This window comes from Pteropus alecto, unplaced genomic scaffold (genome assembly GCF_000325575.1).
Source record: "Pteropus alecto unplaced genomic scaffold, ASM32557v1 scaffold146, whole genome shotgun sequence".
In the NCBI taxonomy this organism is placed as follows: Eukaryota; Metazoa; Chordata; class Mammalia; order Chiroptera; family Pteropodidae; genus Pteropus; species Pteropus alecto.
In genome coordinates, this window is record NW_006442107.1 from 20,085,709 (window position 1) to 20,102,451 (window position 16,743).

At 32.7% G+C, this 16,743-nt stretch overlaps 1 pseudogene; it reads right to left on the minus strand.

The window, feature by feature from the left end:
- Positions 1-2,609: 2,609 nt before the first annotated feature.
- On the minus strand, positions 2,610-2,728 carry LOC112469292 (annotated as a pseudogene).
- Between the last annotated feature and the right edge of the window lie 14,015 nt (positions 2,729-16,743).

The following is a 16,743-nucleotide window of genomic DNA, read 5'->3' on the forward strand; positions in this document are numbered from 1 at the left end:
TTGACATAAAGCAATGGATAAAATTCCAAGTGGAGAATACCATTAAAAGGGAGCATCTACTATAACAACCAGCAGATGTGAAAACTCTTCACCCTGAGGTCATAAGGAAATGAATTAATGAATTCACAGGCAATTCTTTTTCCAATAGTCACATAAGAAAACTTGAGGCAGTACTAGAATGCCCATGGCAAGCAATTCACTTGGCATCTGACTAATGGCGTGTAAACCTGAAAAGTTATAACGTTGGCCTGAAGACTTCATGATATGCTTTGCTACTACCATCCACAAAATGATACACAGCAGGGCAACTCTGGTTATGGACTTTCTATCTATTACACATCATCTTTGTTTTCTACCACAGCTGATACTTTTTCTTTTCTTGCCCATTTTGAAACTAAAACCACTCAGGGTTGGAATTGACTTTCTACTTTAAAGGTAGCATAATCTGATTCAAATACAGCACAGTGATGGCTAGAGTATTCCATTACATTCTACTTCCCAATAAAATGTTTAATTGGTAAGATGACTTTGGGCAATTGACAAAGGTACCTCTTAGTTTAAGAGTTAGGTTCTTTCTAATTTAAAATGATATAATTTCTTATCTGTTTCATCTAATAGCAGATTACCACACAAATCACTTTAGTATGAAATGTTACAATTTTACAGAAATTAAGGCAGAAATGACCATAGGAACGTTGCTGAGGTACAGGGAACTATAATGACACTTGCTATTGGACCTCATCAGAGCAAGCAGAGGCAAGAGGAATAGAATGAAGTGGAGGGCACTCCCAGAGCTGTTCAGAGTATGACCTGTGGGGGAGTTGCCTGCATCCTTATTGGCTGGGAGTAGGCCCAAGAGGCGGATTCTTATCCTGAGTCAGTATTTCTGAAGATGTGTTCTATAGAATATACATCGCAAGAATATTTTATATAAATTACATTTAAAAGGGCTCTGTATAAATATGGGGACATAGTAGGTTACACAAAGTCAAACAATTCTTCTGTGGAAGGGTTTCCAGAGACCTCGATGGACTAATATGCTTTCAAAACTCCAGTAGGCATATTTCCCATTCTTCAGTAGTTTCCAAACTCCTCTGAATATGAAACACATTTTTTTCTTCATGGAGCTTCCCAGTGGTTCAATTTTCCGAAGAACATATTTCTGCAACATTCTTGGTAGTGATCCTTGGCAAGTTCAAGTTCACTCCAGAGGAGGCCTCAAGGGATCTCTTTAATGTGAAATCCTGGTCTTTATGTTAAGCCTGTCCTTAACGGGCCCTGAATTTACAGGTAACTTTTGAGGCAAAATTAGCTTCCAGAATTCATAAGTTCACCTTCAACTTGTTTTTGTTTGTATGGTTTTCTTTATTTGCTTGATCATACCTCCTAAGCAAGTGTTTGGTCAAATTTAACTGAAAGAATATTTTTAAAATATGTCACCTATTTATGTATTTCCCCCTGATGTGTTACTAATATACATATTCCTTTTTATTCATATAGAATTCAGAAACTATTTTATCATTAATCTCTTTATCATAAAATTGATGAATTTTACAACTCTAAGTTTACCAAATGGTAGTAAAATCTCTATTGAGTTGTCTGATTAATTTTCATATATTCTATTACATTAACAACCCATCATACCCTATATAATTTATAATATGTAAATATCTTGACAAATTTCAAATATCTGATCTTCCCAGAATAGGAACAAAATTTGAGAATTGGCTAAAAGATGTATAATGTTCCTTTATAATTTTTAAAAATTCTCAAATGGGAAAAAAACTCATTCTGAAGACAGACAAACCAAATGAAAATCTGGAGATCTACAAGTGTGTCTTTATCTTCCATTTGAATATAAAAAGGATGCCATAGTAATATACATTTGGGAAAAACAAGTTAAAATAAAAAAAGCAGAATTCCTACTTGAGCTTGAACCCATTACTTATTACATAGTCTTCCTCTGCCATTAGACAGCAAAGAGTTACTTATGATGAGTCCAAAAAGAATTTAGTCTTTTTGTCACCGGCAAATAATCAAGGAAAAAAATGTGTAGATGGAAAAAGTGACAAAGTGATTTTATGAAGGTATTGTATGTATGCATTTGACAAATACATCTTGTTACTTTTCAAATGTATTCAGTTTGATGGGTACCTTAGTATGGTTTTGATCATCATATTTCCAATCATTCTGAAAGCCTTCATATAGGCCCTGAGAAATACTGGCTGACTGAGAGCCGTCTAATTTTAACTTATCAGAGTATTGTTAGGTGAGAGCCATTCGGTACCCAAGCATTTTCCCACTCTGCTTAGATGCAACTTTCTTAACCTAAAAAATAACACTAGAGTGGAAGACAAATGTACAAGAACAACTTATATTTATTGGCATCACAGTCCATCACATAGTACTAATAATATCTTGATCCTATCAGATATAAAACCACCTATATAAAATGTTTTACCCTAGTAAAATAAAAAGAAATAATTGAGGAGGTAGAAATGAGGCATAGGTGGCTTAACATTTAAGAACAAAGTATAAGAGTCTTTAGCTGATATACAGATTGCAAGGACCTTGTCAGTTTACAATCCCTTATTTTTTTAAAATTTTTCTGCCTACAGCACCCGGTTTTCCTAGGTGGTCTCCCATCCAAGTACTATCGAGGGCCTACCCTGCTTAGCTTCCGAGATCAGACGGGATCGGGCTTGCTCAGGGAGACATGGCTGTAGACAGCTGATATACTTTCTAATGTTATATTTCAAAGTTGCTAAGAGAGTAGATTTTTAAAGTTCTCATCACAAGAAAAAATACATGTAACTGCGTGTGGTGATGGATGTTAACTAGTCTTGTGGTGATCATTTCACAATATAGACATATATCAAATCACTATGTTGTATATCTGAAACTAATATAATGTTCTATATCTCAATAAAAAATTATATCTCATTTAAAAAAAGAATAACATGGACAGTTGCTCAATCACCTCTTTGTCACCCTGGTATGACAAACACATTTCTTGACTTTGAAAGATAGTTAAATTATTAATTCAGCAATCCGTGCACTTTTGGTCCCGGGAGCTTTTGCATTCTCAAAAATTTTCAGGCCCCTGAAAAGGTTTTGTTTATGTGGGTTATATGTATGAACACTTACAGTGTTAGAAATTAAAACTAAGCCATTTTAAAACTGCAAGAATGAACAAGCACACATTTTACTGCCATCAAAGCAATGACACCACATATCATGTAGTTTCTGTAAAACTCTGCTGAACACTTGTAACAGGTAAAAAAAATGTTTTAACAGGCAAAAAAATGTTTTACTATTATGAAAATACTTTTACCTCATGGACCCCTAAAAAGGGGTTCAGGACTGCCCAGGAGACCCTGGAACACTTTAGAACTGCTGCATTAATGCGTTAATCAATTTAATAAATATTAACAAATGTCAACTGTGTGCTGGGCACTGAAAGAGATACTGTAGATGAATGATTAAAGGCCTTAATCTCTTGATTCTTTTATTGCTTAAAAAGAATTCAGGCTGCAATCTTCAAAATAAGCTTCTTGAAGGCAGAGATCATATTTTAGTCATAGTATAGCCTCAAAGATCTGTGAACATACATTGTAAATGCTCAATAAATACTTGCATAATATATGGTAGTTCCAAAGCCTATGTGCACCACTAAATTTCTGTCCTCTATCTCTTAATCTGTGATTACTCACTTTATGTGAAAACGTGCAAAGTTACACCACTTTAAACATGGCTAGATGAGTTTCCTAACTCTTATTCTATTGCATTCCCAAAATCAAATAAGTGAGAAGAAAACTAGAATAAGAGAAACCACATCATGGCCAAAGAGAAATAAAAGACAATGTTATAACCAAAAAGGCATAAAAGTAAGCTCATTGTTATTCAGTTTTGTCACATCATTCTCTGGGGAATGTTGAATGTTAAAGATTTATTGTGCAATGGAAGTGATACCCTCTTGGACTCAGCTAGACTTGCGAAGTTTTACTTTTCTGAGCCAATTTCTTCATCTTAAAAAGGAAAAAAGAATGGGAGCTGGGGGAGGGGGGATTACTAAAGCCAAATTAGATAATGAATATGAATATAGTCTAAAATCTTTAAAAGATGATACAAATATTAATTATAACAGGTTAAATCCTCACAGTAATTAATGGCTACAATTGTTATTTGCATTTACAGAGAGAAAAATACATATAATAGAAAATAACTCCAAGGATATGGGAAAAAGACAATGAGATGGTCCTCAATTCCTTGATGAATTTAGAAGATGGGGATGAGATTGTAGATATAATCAGAAGGGCCTCTGATGACAATGACAAGAAGAGGCAGAGGGTGACATAGATATGAAATATGTGCCTTTGAGAGGAAAGTTTCTTCTTTCTTTTTTTTTTTTCTTTTGCAAGTAGGCAGAGGTAGACGATTTTGAAAGAGTAATGTGGAGGCTTAGGAGATTCTAAGACCATTTATGCACGATGGCTCATGGTTCATAATAGAATGTGAAACTTGCCTTTAACTTTTGTGGTAATTTCTATAGTTAGCTATTTCAGAAATTTTCGGGTAGCTACACACACAGACATTTATAATTGTTTCTGGAACTAGAAAAACATGAAGAACAGAATAATCAGAATCCTGCTGATTTTAAGCCAAAGATAAAAACATAAGCAATATCTATTCATTATAAATATTCCCGTATTATTGTTCAAATCATGAAAATTACATGTTTTTCCTTCTAGGATATATTACACAATCAAATGCCAAGAAATATTAGTTATCCAACAACCTTATTTAGACATAATTTACACCAAGATATATGAATTTGATGTAAAAGAAAATAATAAGGATGCCATACATGACTTCAATTTTAAAAACAGCCATTTCCATATATGTTTAAATAAGAATTGGTTTTAACAATGCCTTATTGTTTATATTAACTTTTTTCTTTATTTTTAAGAACGGTAAATCTTTGAAAAAGATCTCTAAGCATTATCACAAACAATCAACTTAAAACTAACTTTAGCATTGATGAGGAGAAAAGGTGCTGAGAGAGAAAAAATTTAAGACCAATGTAAAATATAAGCCAAGCTATATAAATCACCTTTTACATTTACAACCACTGTAAAAAAATGAGTTATTGAATACAACTATTTTTATCCTGATTACAGATTTCAGACATGCATATGATTACGATTATTTTTACTCAAGAATTGAACACTTGGATATTTATCAAAACTCAGCATTGCTCGTGAATTGATTTTGTCTCCTTAAATTTAGTTCTATTGATATTGAATAAAAATCTTTCACCAATTCAACATATTTCTCTGCAGACACTACACTATGAATTTACTATGTATCATTGAAACTGAGGACCTTAATTTTTTTATGCTAGAAGGAATACAGTATTTAGTGAAAGAATAGAATCCTATTGTACCAAATTGTCTAAAAGCAGGATAAATAATGAAGTATTATATGAATGAGCTGTGTCCACATATACTTACAAATATTTGTATCTGATTTTTAGTTATTTATTCTTGTTTGCTCTGTTGGTGGCATCACATTAATTCATTATTGTTTTGTTGGTGCAGGAGAAGGGAGTGGGCATACATACGTAAGTAAGGCAGAAAAGTGATTTATTGGACTTGTGTCATTAGTCTGTACTAGGTTGACAAATCCACTTAAGATTTTAGCTGCTGCTATCACATTCTTGTCAGTTAAAAAATTAACGATGTTGTGATAAACATAAACATTTAACTCATGAATTTGAAAATTTATGTAAATAGTAAAATTTATGGAAAATAACAATTCAACAAAACTAAAACAAAAAATAAAAAATCTGAGTAGTCCTATATTTAATTAAAACTAGAATACACTATTTAAAACTTTCCCATCGTAAAAATCACTAGGTACAGAAGACATAAGCAGTTATTTTTTCTACATATTTAAGGAATAAATAACAATAAACTTATATAAAACATCCAGAGAATATAAAAAGAGGATATATTCCTCAACTCACTTTATGAAGTTAACATAGCTCTGATACAAATAAAAATAACATGGCAAATTTTCTTATGAACATAGACATAAAAACTTTAAACAGAATATTAGGAGATCAATTAAATCAAGTGATATATGAAAATGATAATCATAACCAAGTTAGATCATTCCAAGAACACAGTTTTGCATAATATTTGAAAATATATCACTGTAATTCATCATTAGCTACATAAAGAAGAAAAATTATATGGTTAACTAATTAGAAAAATTAAAGCTCTTAGAAAATCAGCAGTAAAGAAATGGAAGAGAATTTGTCTAATCTGATAATAAATATCCACAAAAATCTTATAGCTATTATCAAACTTAATAATGAAACATTGAAAGTTTTTCCTTTGAGTTTAAAAACAAAACGAAGATGCCATTATAGTCACTTCAATTCAACATTGTATGAAAGCTCTTTGCTAGTGCAATAAGGCAAGAAAATGAAATAAAAGATATAAGAATTAGAAAGGAAGGCTTACAATTTATAATTTTTGATGTAGGAAATCCAAAATAGTGTCTAGACAAACAGAATTAGTAAGTGCATTTATAAATGCCTTTAGACGCAAGGTCAAAAGGATCTTCATATAAAGTAACGAACAACTAAAAATAAAATAGAAAAACATTTACAAAAGCATCAAAAATATTAAGTACTTAGGAATAAATCAACAAAATACATTTTTTATAAATTTTTGTAGACAGAAATTTATAAACTTATTTAGAGAAATTAAAGAAGACCTAACAAATATATTGACTCAATGTATTAAAGATACTAATTTCCTCCTGATTTATCATTAAGTCAAATGCAGTCACAATCAAGATCGTAGAGGCATATTTTTTTGAAAATGGACAATTTCATTTTAAAATATATAAAAAATTAAGGGGTCCCAAAATAGTTAGGACAGTCTTGTAAAAGAATAAAGTTGGAAGACTTACACTATTAAATCTCAGACTTAGTATAAAGTTATCATCATTAAAGGAGTGTGAAATTAGTTCAAGGATAAACATGTAGACAGGTAGGACATAATAAAGTCCAGAAATAGATTCACATATATATGGTAAACTTATTTATAGGCAAAGTGACACTGAAATATAGTGGGGTAAAGTTATTATTATTTAAAAAAGATAAATAAATGGTTCTCAACCAATGTAATGTGTGTTTGGTAGAAAATATTTAATTCTATCTCATACTACCTAAAAGTCAGTTTCAGATGTACTATAGACAAATACAAAAGTTAAAAGTTTCAACCTCAATAGTCATTAAGAAAATGCAAATTAAACCATTAAGACAATATCAAGTACTGGGGAGAAACTGGCCATCTCATGCACTATTGGGTGAAGTATAAATTTGCACCACTGCTTTGGAAAACTGATAATATTTACTGCATACCCTATTTTCTTTATGACATTGTTCTGTAGCAAGCTTTTTAAATAGTCACCAAATAGGTTGCCATTTATTTTTAATTCCTAATGTTTAACGGTTTTGCACTCTAAATGAGATCTTTTTTGCCTCTGATTGCATTTTCTAATTGGTTTTTACTACATTATAGGAAAGCTTGGTTTTCTGTGTTGATCCTCTTTTTTGTCATGTGTATTTTTCAGTTGTATATGTAGATAGAAACTCTTAGGATCTGAATTAACATCAATTTTACCTCATCATTTTAAGTATTTTCCACAATATTTTCTTTTTTGTATTATTGCTTTGGCAAATCTCTAGTAACACTGCTGAATATTAATGACGATAACAGCCCAAATTATGTGTGCCTGACAGTTTAATGATAATTTTTCTAATATTTTGTTATTAAAAATGATGTTTTTGTAGGTTTTGGGTAACTACTATTAGGTTAAGAAAGTTTTTTTCTAGTCCTAATTTTCTAGAGATTTTATTAAGGATGAGTGAGGAACTTTATTGGATACATTTTTGCATGTCTGTTTTGGTAATTTTTATGTTTTATTATATGATTTATTATATAAATTACTTTATATGCCTTAATGTTAAAATATTTTTATTCTTTAAATATATTCCTGTGTTCTATTTAAAAATGACTTTGTGTGTGTGTGTCTGCGTGGTCTGTGTGTGTGTGTGTTTTGCATTTGTATTTATATCCCCTTTTTGTGCTTCTCACTTGTTTGTTTTAGGATCAAGATAATGCTAGATTTTAAAATGAGTTGAGCTTTCTCTCTTTCCGTTTTTCATATCAGAAACTATCTTTCTCTTGTTGGTTTTGGAGAGCTTACTCACCAAGTCTTTTGGACTCATTCTTTCTTAGAAGTACATCTTGTCGCCTTTCACTATCATTTTTAAAAGATCTTTTTTAGGTTTATGAACATTTCTTGCGTTGATTTTTGGTAATGCACATTTTCCTGGGGGAAGGCAGTGACACTTTTTCTGGTTTTTAAATGTATTGGTATATACATATTTTACATACTTTAATATGTTAATCCTCTTTATATGTGCAGTTAAAGACTATATTATTTATCATATTATTTATATAGTTTACCTTCTCTCTTTTTTGATTAGGCTTACTAAGTTTATATTCTTTTAAACAGTTTTGTTGTCTTTTCAGAGATCCAGAATTTGGTTTTAATGATCTAATCCAAATTTTTTTTTTTCTATTACACAGCATATATCCATATATATTTAGTTTTGTGTACTTTCTACAATGATGTGTGGTCCTCATCTGCGCTAGTTCCACTTGAAACAGTTTCAATAAACTGGTTACCTGTGAGAGACCGTTTGTTATTTTTCTAAATTTACCTATGACTCTATGTTTTAAAGTGTATAAAAGCCCAAATATAACTATGGTTTGAGATTCTCTTTTTCAACCAGTGAAAGAAATATATCTCAGGCTAGACCTAGTCCTATAATACCAGGTCAGAATTTTTATTCATGGCAAATCTCTCTGCTATTTGCTTCCTCCTTCTATTCTTCAATAATTAAACAGATTACCCAAATCTAGTATTCTATTGCCCACTGAGATTGTCTCACCTGGTTAAAATTACAATTATTTTGCTCCTGTGTATTGTTTGACATTCTAAATATCAGGGACCTCAAAAGATTCACTACTATAAGTAATTTCTCTAAATCCATAACTATAAAGCAAACATTTCATGTGCTATCTACTTGTCTTCTTGACCCAGTTCACAAATATGAATGGCTTTGTATAAATGAACTCTAAAATATAAAATATTTTACTTAAGAAACAATCCTCTAACTCATTCAGCTCTGACTAGAAGCAAGGAGCATGAAGGTTGGAATACTTTTGACAAACAATGTTTCAAAAGATTCACTCAGACATAAAGTTAAAGAAAACTATATGTTTCCCTCCTGGTGGCTTTAAGTGTCACAAACTACTGACTAACAAAAAATGGAAAATATTTTTTCCGACTAGCTGACATTTTACTTTTTTTGGAAATAAATATGAATATATCCCTATAACTGCCAATAACACTACTTAAGGGTCAGGCAGACATCTCCTTCAGCTACAAATGAAGCTGCCATTTCTTTGATGGTTTTAAATCTCAGAGCAAACATTGGTCTAAAACTTGCAGTCATTCTATTGCTCACTTCCTGATTTATAGCTTCTGGGGACAGAAAGGTTGTCCTGCAACAAAGACAGATGGTTAAGAAAGTGAAAACCATGCTATATTGATAATTTTGCTTATAGGGATCCAATATAAAAATACTCTGCAAATACTCTAAAAAGTTTACTTGTATACTTGGATGTTTTGCCTTTCCTGTCTATCTTTAACTCTGTGTTTGCTTTGTGCTCGGTTCCACCTAAGGTCAGTTTTGCAGATTGGGCTGCTCATTTTCACCTGCTCTAAACAGATTCATTAGCTCTATGCTGCAAAAATAAGCTACCTTTTTCTCTTCTATTCTCTTTGTATCTCTGTCATTGCTGAAGTTGAGCTGATTTTAGTGACATAGAGAAGAAAAAGCCACCCCCTGCTCTGCTTTGCAAACTGCCATTCATTTCAGGAAAATAACTCTCTGCCTGTTGGCTGAAGATCCAGCTGCTTGTCATGTTAGACCATGTGGTGTCTGCTGCTGAGTCCAGCTGTACAGCAGAGATCAGTGCCCTAAGGACTGAGCACAGAAATGCTGTGATCCCTGGCGGTGACAGGGTCTCTGCTAACAAGTCTCTAGACATTCAAGATGAAATGTCATCACCCTGGCACAGCTATCACAGAAGGATGAAACAAAGCATCTAAAGACCTTTAATAGCATCAGAGTCTGGGAAATAAGTGAAGCATCTCAGGTGTAGTTCCCCCTTCTATGGAGTTGATGTCAATTCTCTGAGCAATTGTGACCCCTTCTCTATCACCTTTATCCCCAATGCTCAGAGATAAAAAGGTAACTTGTAATAAATTTTTCCATTATTGAACTTAAAGCATTTCAGATCTTACTGCTAGTTGTCATCCATTACTCAATAATTATAAAATGCCTATTATATAAGTTTCTCTGCTAGAAGCTAAAGTAGACAAAGACATTTATAATCAGATTCTCTTGGAGTAGCAGGTAAGAAAAAGACAATTTTTATTTCAGGTCCTCAATTCTACTGTGCTGGCCTAATCCAATGAGTGGTGTCCTTAAGAGAAGAGGAAAATTGAGAACCAGAGACAGAGGGAAGAAAGCCATGTGAAGATGAAGACAGAGATTGGAGTGAGGCATTTACGAGCCAAAGAATACCATGGATTTCCAGCAACCACAAGAAACTGGTAAAGAGCCATAGAACAAATATTTCTTCTGCTTCCAGAAGGAATAAACTCTGCTGACACCTTGATTTCAGACTTTAGACATCCAGAAATATGAGACAATAAATTCCAGTTGTTTTAAGCCACCCAATTGGTGGTAATTTGTTATTGTGGCCCTAAGGAACTAGGTTTTCCAATTCTGAGACTAGGTTATAAAAGAGAAGCTTTCAGCTTGAGTATAGTCCAAAGAAGTTGGGAAAGTCGTGGAATGCACTAAGTAGTCAATATGTAGTATTCAACCATGAATTATTCATTTAAAGCTTTATTAAACTAGTTCCAATCTTATAACAAATGATAACAGCCAAGATCTGTTTCTGTGACTACTTCTACAAGTAGTGCCACCTCAAGAAATTTCTACAAACCAGGTACAGAAAAGACACCTGTTAGCTGGAATGTTTTTTTTCTACGTCAATTCCTTTGTTAGAACAGGTAACACTCAAGCCCCAGCTCCATTCTGGGTGTGGAAGAGAACAAGTCACATGTGCTATCAATTGTCTCTATCTTTTTCAGAGAAGAAACCGGTCACTAGAAAATGACATTATCCTGGCTATCGATGTGGCTAAATTTTTACTGGGTTCAGTATTTTTTTGGCACTATATAGTGTGTGACAATAAGCAATGAGTGTGTTTTAAAAACATGCCAGAACTAACATGTCCAAAGAGCGCCATCCATCAAAACAGTTACTTTGGCATCACACATCCACCATTGCCATCACTACACTGAACATTGTAGAACTACTCTTGTGCAATTTTCTTCAAATATGGTTAATGAACCTTGCAAGAAAATCAGCCTCATAAATTTATAGTCACATATAATTTTGACCATTAAGAATGTCATCATGCTTGATGGATATTACTCACCTCATCCATCAGAATTGATTTTGAATAACTTTTGACAATTTCCTCAAATACAAGCCACCATCCATGCAGTAATATTTGCCTCCATGAACACATTCAAAAGAATAATAGCTTGTAAAATTCTTTTCAAGAGAATGCTTAGCACAATGCCTTGCAGATGGCTGACACCCAATAAATATTTGTGGATTCACTTTAAATGCACTGCGTAGGTTCTGAAGATACACCAAAAGAGGAATTCCAGAAAAAAATTTTAAAAAGTAAAACAAGTATATAGCTTTCCAACATGAATTGTAGGAAAGAAGTAATATTCAATTACATGTTCAAATTGTAACCCCTATTAAAAATAAGAAAGATTACCTATTGCTACATTAATATAAAACATATCTTCCCAACATTTAGAAGATACAATTTTATGGATTTTGCAAATACAAACAAAGAGTGCATGTACAACTGTACTTATGACTTTGCTTTTGTTAATTTTTTATTTTGTTGGACAATGAATAACATAGTGAAACATTTCACAAAAAATTTATTTTTTGTTCCATTTTGTTGTTAAGCACCATCTATTCATTTTCTTGTCAAACTATAACTGTGAATCTAGAGGATACATTTATTAAAGCAGCAGGAAAGCAGTTAAACAGATTGATACATACAGTAAAACCACTAGCATTGGGACAGCTAACGTACAGTTATTGTGAATTGTTTTCTCACACCAAGAACACTGTGGATAAGGTTCAGAGAGAAAAAAATGGATTGTAACTGAAGGATTAGATGACAAGTGTGACTAGATTGTCAACAGAAAATAAAGTGACAGACAATGTTAAACAAAGCATGTTAGTGATTTAATGTGTGATAACATTTCCTTTCAGTAGCCTAATCGCTTAATCTAGCTTCTTGGACAGTCACTCTAACATGTAAAATGACAGTTCAAAGCAAAACCACTAATTTTTTTTTTTTAAGAATGAACATGGGATATTAGGCTTTAAAAGTGACTTAACTTATAGTAATGTAAAATAGTGCAGCTGCTTTGGAAAACAGTCTTGTGGTTTCTCAAAAAGTTAAACAGAGTTACCATATGACCAGCAATTCCACTCCTTGTTGTGTACCCAAGAGAAATGAAATACATATCCATGTAAAAACTTCTATGTGCATGCTCATATAAGCGTTATTATTTACACTAACCAAAAAAGAGAAGCAGCCAAAATGTCGACCAGCTGTGATAGGAAAGCAAAAAGAGATATATTCATACAATGGAATATTATTGGGTAATAAAAAAAATGAAGTACTGATATGTGCTTCGGCATGAATGGACCTTGAAAACATTATGCTGTGGGAAAGTAGCCAGTTACAAATGATCACATGTTATATGATTCCATTTATATAAAATGTCCAAAGTTGGCAAATCTGTAGGGACAGAAAACAGACTATTGATTGTCAGACACTGGGGGAGGATGGAGAGTTTGGGGAGTGCCTGCTAATAGGTGATGAAAATGTTCTAAAATCGATTGTGGTGATGGTTGTAACTGTAAATATACTAAAACCCATTGAATTGTACACTTAAAATGAGTGAATTGTATGGCACATGAATTATATCTCAATATAGCTATTAAAAATATCTCAAATCTCTTTTGAAAGCCTCAAGCCCTATGTTAAAAGGATTTTCTTTCTATGTAATATTAACTCTCCCAGGTAAAGAATAAGGAACGAGACTGAATTCTTATTACCTGAGAAAACTCCAGCTTCTGCTGTTCCCCCAACAATAAAATGGGTTAAGTCAAATATAGGGTAGAGCTATTTTATCTGCTTGTAGTGTTTTTGGTTTTGTTTGTTTGTTTGTTTGTTTTGTTGTTGTTGTTGTTTTAGAGCATGTCATGCTTAACATGAGTCAGTAGATACGTGTTTACGTTTGATTTCTTGCAAGTAAAACTTGCTCTCAGGAGACCATACTAGCTTCTGATGTTTCTGAGTGTCTCTAATGTTCAGAAAGTTGAAGTCATTACACTAAGCATTTCAGAGAAATTCAGTCTCATTTATATCCTTAACTTCTCCTATAGCTACAGTTTCTTTAGGAATTCAATGCTGATTGATATCCCTTCTGTTGTTATTTAAACTCTTAGTTATTGGACATTTATTTGTGCCAAGGATTTACCTAATATTATGTGTGTTCTCTTATTTGATCCTTACAACAATGCATAACACCAAGGGGAATGCCCCATAAAATGGATATAATGTTCAAATCAACAGTACTAAATTTTATTATCCCCAGTGGTTCAGAGAGGGCTTCAGAGCCTCATCCAAAGTGTCATAACCAGTAAACAGTGGAGCAGATTGTGAACTTTGGCCCATATGCTCAGAAAATGTACTAGGTGAGACTCCAAACTGAAAGTAGTGGAGGCGGTTGGTTAGTATAATGAAGGAGGACGTCGTAACAGTATAGCATAGGGACTAAGCACTAAGGTTCTGTTTGTAACTATTGGTTGTATCACTTAATATTGTGGACTGTGATCAATTATTTATACTCTTTTGTCTCATTTTTCTTAGCTGTAATAGCAGAAAGATAATAATGTCTAACATTACTTCGAGATTTTAAATGAGATATTCTCTGTAAAGAGGTCAATATAGTGTCTGGTACACTATAAAGCTATCCACAAGTGTCAACTATTAAGGTGTCTATGAATTTATGACTTTATAGGGCAATTATATTACTGACTCTGTGCACACTTCAGAAGCAACATTTGAATGGCAAGACCATTCAATTATTCTAGTTGTTTTGATGGTTAAGTTGGATCTCCCCATCATGGGTGGATAATGGAAGAATCAATCATTAATATTTTGCAAATGTAAATTAGATACAAAACATAAGTCCACTGATCTCAAATATATATGCACTTATATGTTCCTTGACCCTTGAGCATTAAGTAGTGTGTGTTTAAGAACAGGTAAACTATGTTTTACAGAGCTGGAAGACTGTGACATACTTTGCCTCTATTCACTTGTGAACAGGCCTGGAATAATGTTTAGTTATTTCAATTCTTCTGCACAAAATACCTGTATTTGAAGATCTACATTTGAGAAACATTTATATTTGAGAAATAACCCATCAATATGTCCTTTGGGAAAAAAAAGCAATGAGGATACTCTCCATACACTAACATGGAAGCTCTTCAAATATACTATTAAGCTCTTCAAATATACTATATAAAAAAAAAATAACAACCCATCAATATGTCCTTTGGGAAAAAAAAGCAATGAGGATACTCTCCATACACTAACATGGAAGCTCTTCAAATATACTATTAAGCTCTTCAAATATACTATATAAAAAAAAAAAAAAAGGAAATTGAGGAAGCGTGCACCTTATATGATAAAATTGATGTAAAGAGGGGGAATATAAATAAATAACTGTGTCTTCTCACAAAGTGCAAAGTGACCCTATGTAAGAAAATATATAGATGAACAATAATTACCTCTGAGAAAAATGAGAAGTGAACGTGAACAGCTAGACTCTTTACACCAGACCATTTGCACTTGTTGATTTATACTTGTCAATGTATTACTTACTCAAAAAGTTAAACACATAATTTAAAAATAAAACTCTCTAAGAGAAGTTAAGGAAGCATACTCAAATCATTTTCTAATAAATGGTAACTGTTGAAGAACAGAGGAAAAAAGGCCACAGTGAATTCTTTGTTGTCACTTACGGAAGAAAATGCAGATAAAGAGCCAGTTGTTTTCAATCACCATATTTATAATTATAAACATGAGAATAAAAAAAAATTACGTAACATAAGGAGAAACCCCAGGTGGTGGTGGTTAGCTAAGGAAGCGAAAGATAGCTGAGCAGCCAGACTCTGTTGCCCTGGATCATGACCTTGAGACCAGGTGTACAGATATACATTCAAGGAGAGTCCAACTCAATTATATTTTTGCTCTTACTATTTTAAACCACACAATTGTTTAAAAAGCTGAGTTCAAAATAAGTTTGCTTTACCACATTTTCTGTGTTATGTAATATAGGATACAAGGTAGTCTAAATGCATAATAAATATATATTTTTATAAAACTTTTAGTTAGTACAAATATATCCAGGAAGTCAAGTATATAAAACTTTTAGTTAGTACAAATAGATCCAGGATGCCATTTGGCACAGGAAAAAAAAAAAAAAAAAAAAATCAAGGTTTACCTAAAAATGGGAGAAAAAAACATTTGAAACCAGGAGGAGTATATTGTATCATTACCACAAGCCCTGGAATACAGGAAATCACTTTTCTATTGTGATGTGATGTAATTTATTTTAAAGCTTGACCACTTAATGAAAGTAATTTAGAACAATTTTATTATTTGGATTCATCTGAGGAAGAAATAATCTGTAAATTGTAAGCAACTTGAAGTCAGAATGGTGTCTTATTTATCTTGTACTACACTATCAGGCACAAAATAGACACTAAATATGTTTTTAAGAATAAATTTAGGATGACAAACTCAGCTATGCCTGTTTGTTTTTAAAATTGATTTAGTGCTCACAGACCCAGCTCTCCTGTGTGAATAGTGGGAGTGCAGCAGTTAGTGAGTTGATACTATTTACAGTCCCATGAGAAACAATGTTCTTCTTTTCCTTTCAGAGAGACGATTGGTCCAAGGATAATAGGCCATCTAGTCTGAGTCCTTTTGTATTCTAGAGTGAATTAAAAAAAAAAAAAAAGCATGGCTTGAGTTTCTTCCTCTGGCTGTCAGATTACTTGTATGTCCAGGGGAAAAAAGAACTAAGTAGATTATTGGATACTTTGAGCCTTCAGGCATGTCTGCCCAAAGGTGGCTTTTCAGATTGAAGAGAATATTGAAGAGAAAATATAAAACTTAAATATAAGTCCCAGCTCTTTTACTCCCAACTTTGTGACCTTGGACACTTCTTTTTACATAAGCTTTAATTTTCCCCATTATTAAAATGGGTTAAGGAAAAAGGCAGAGGCAAGGCTGTTGGTTTTGGTGAGCAGACCAATGAGAGTCCATAAATTCTAAGTAATATACGAAATAGTACATCAGACTGCTGACCCCTCTTTCCTTCTAGTTCCCACATTTT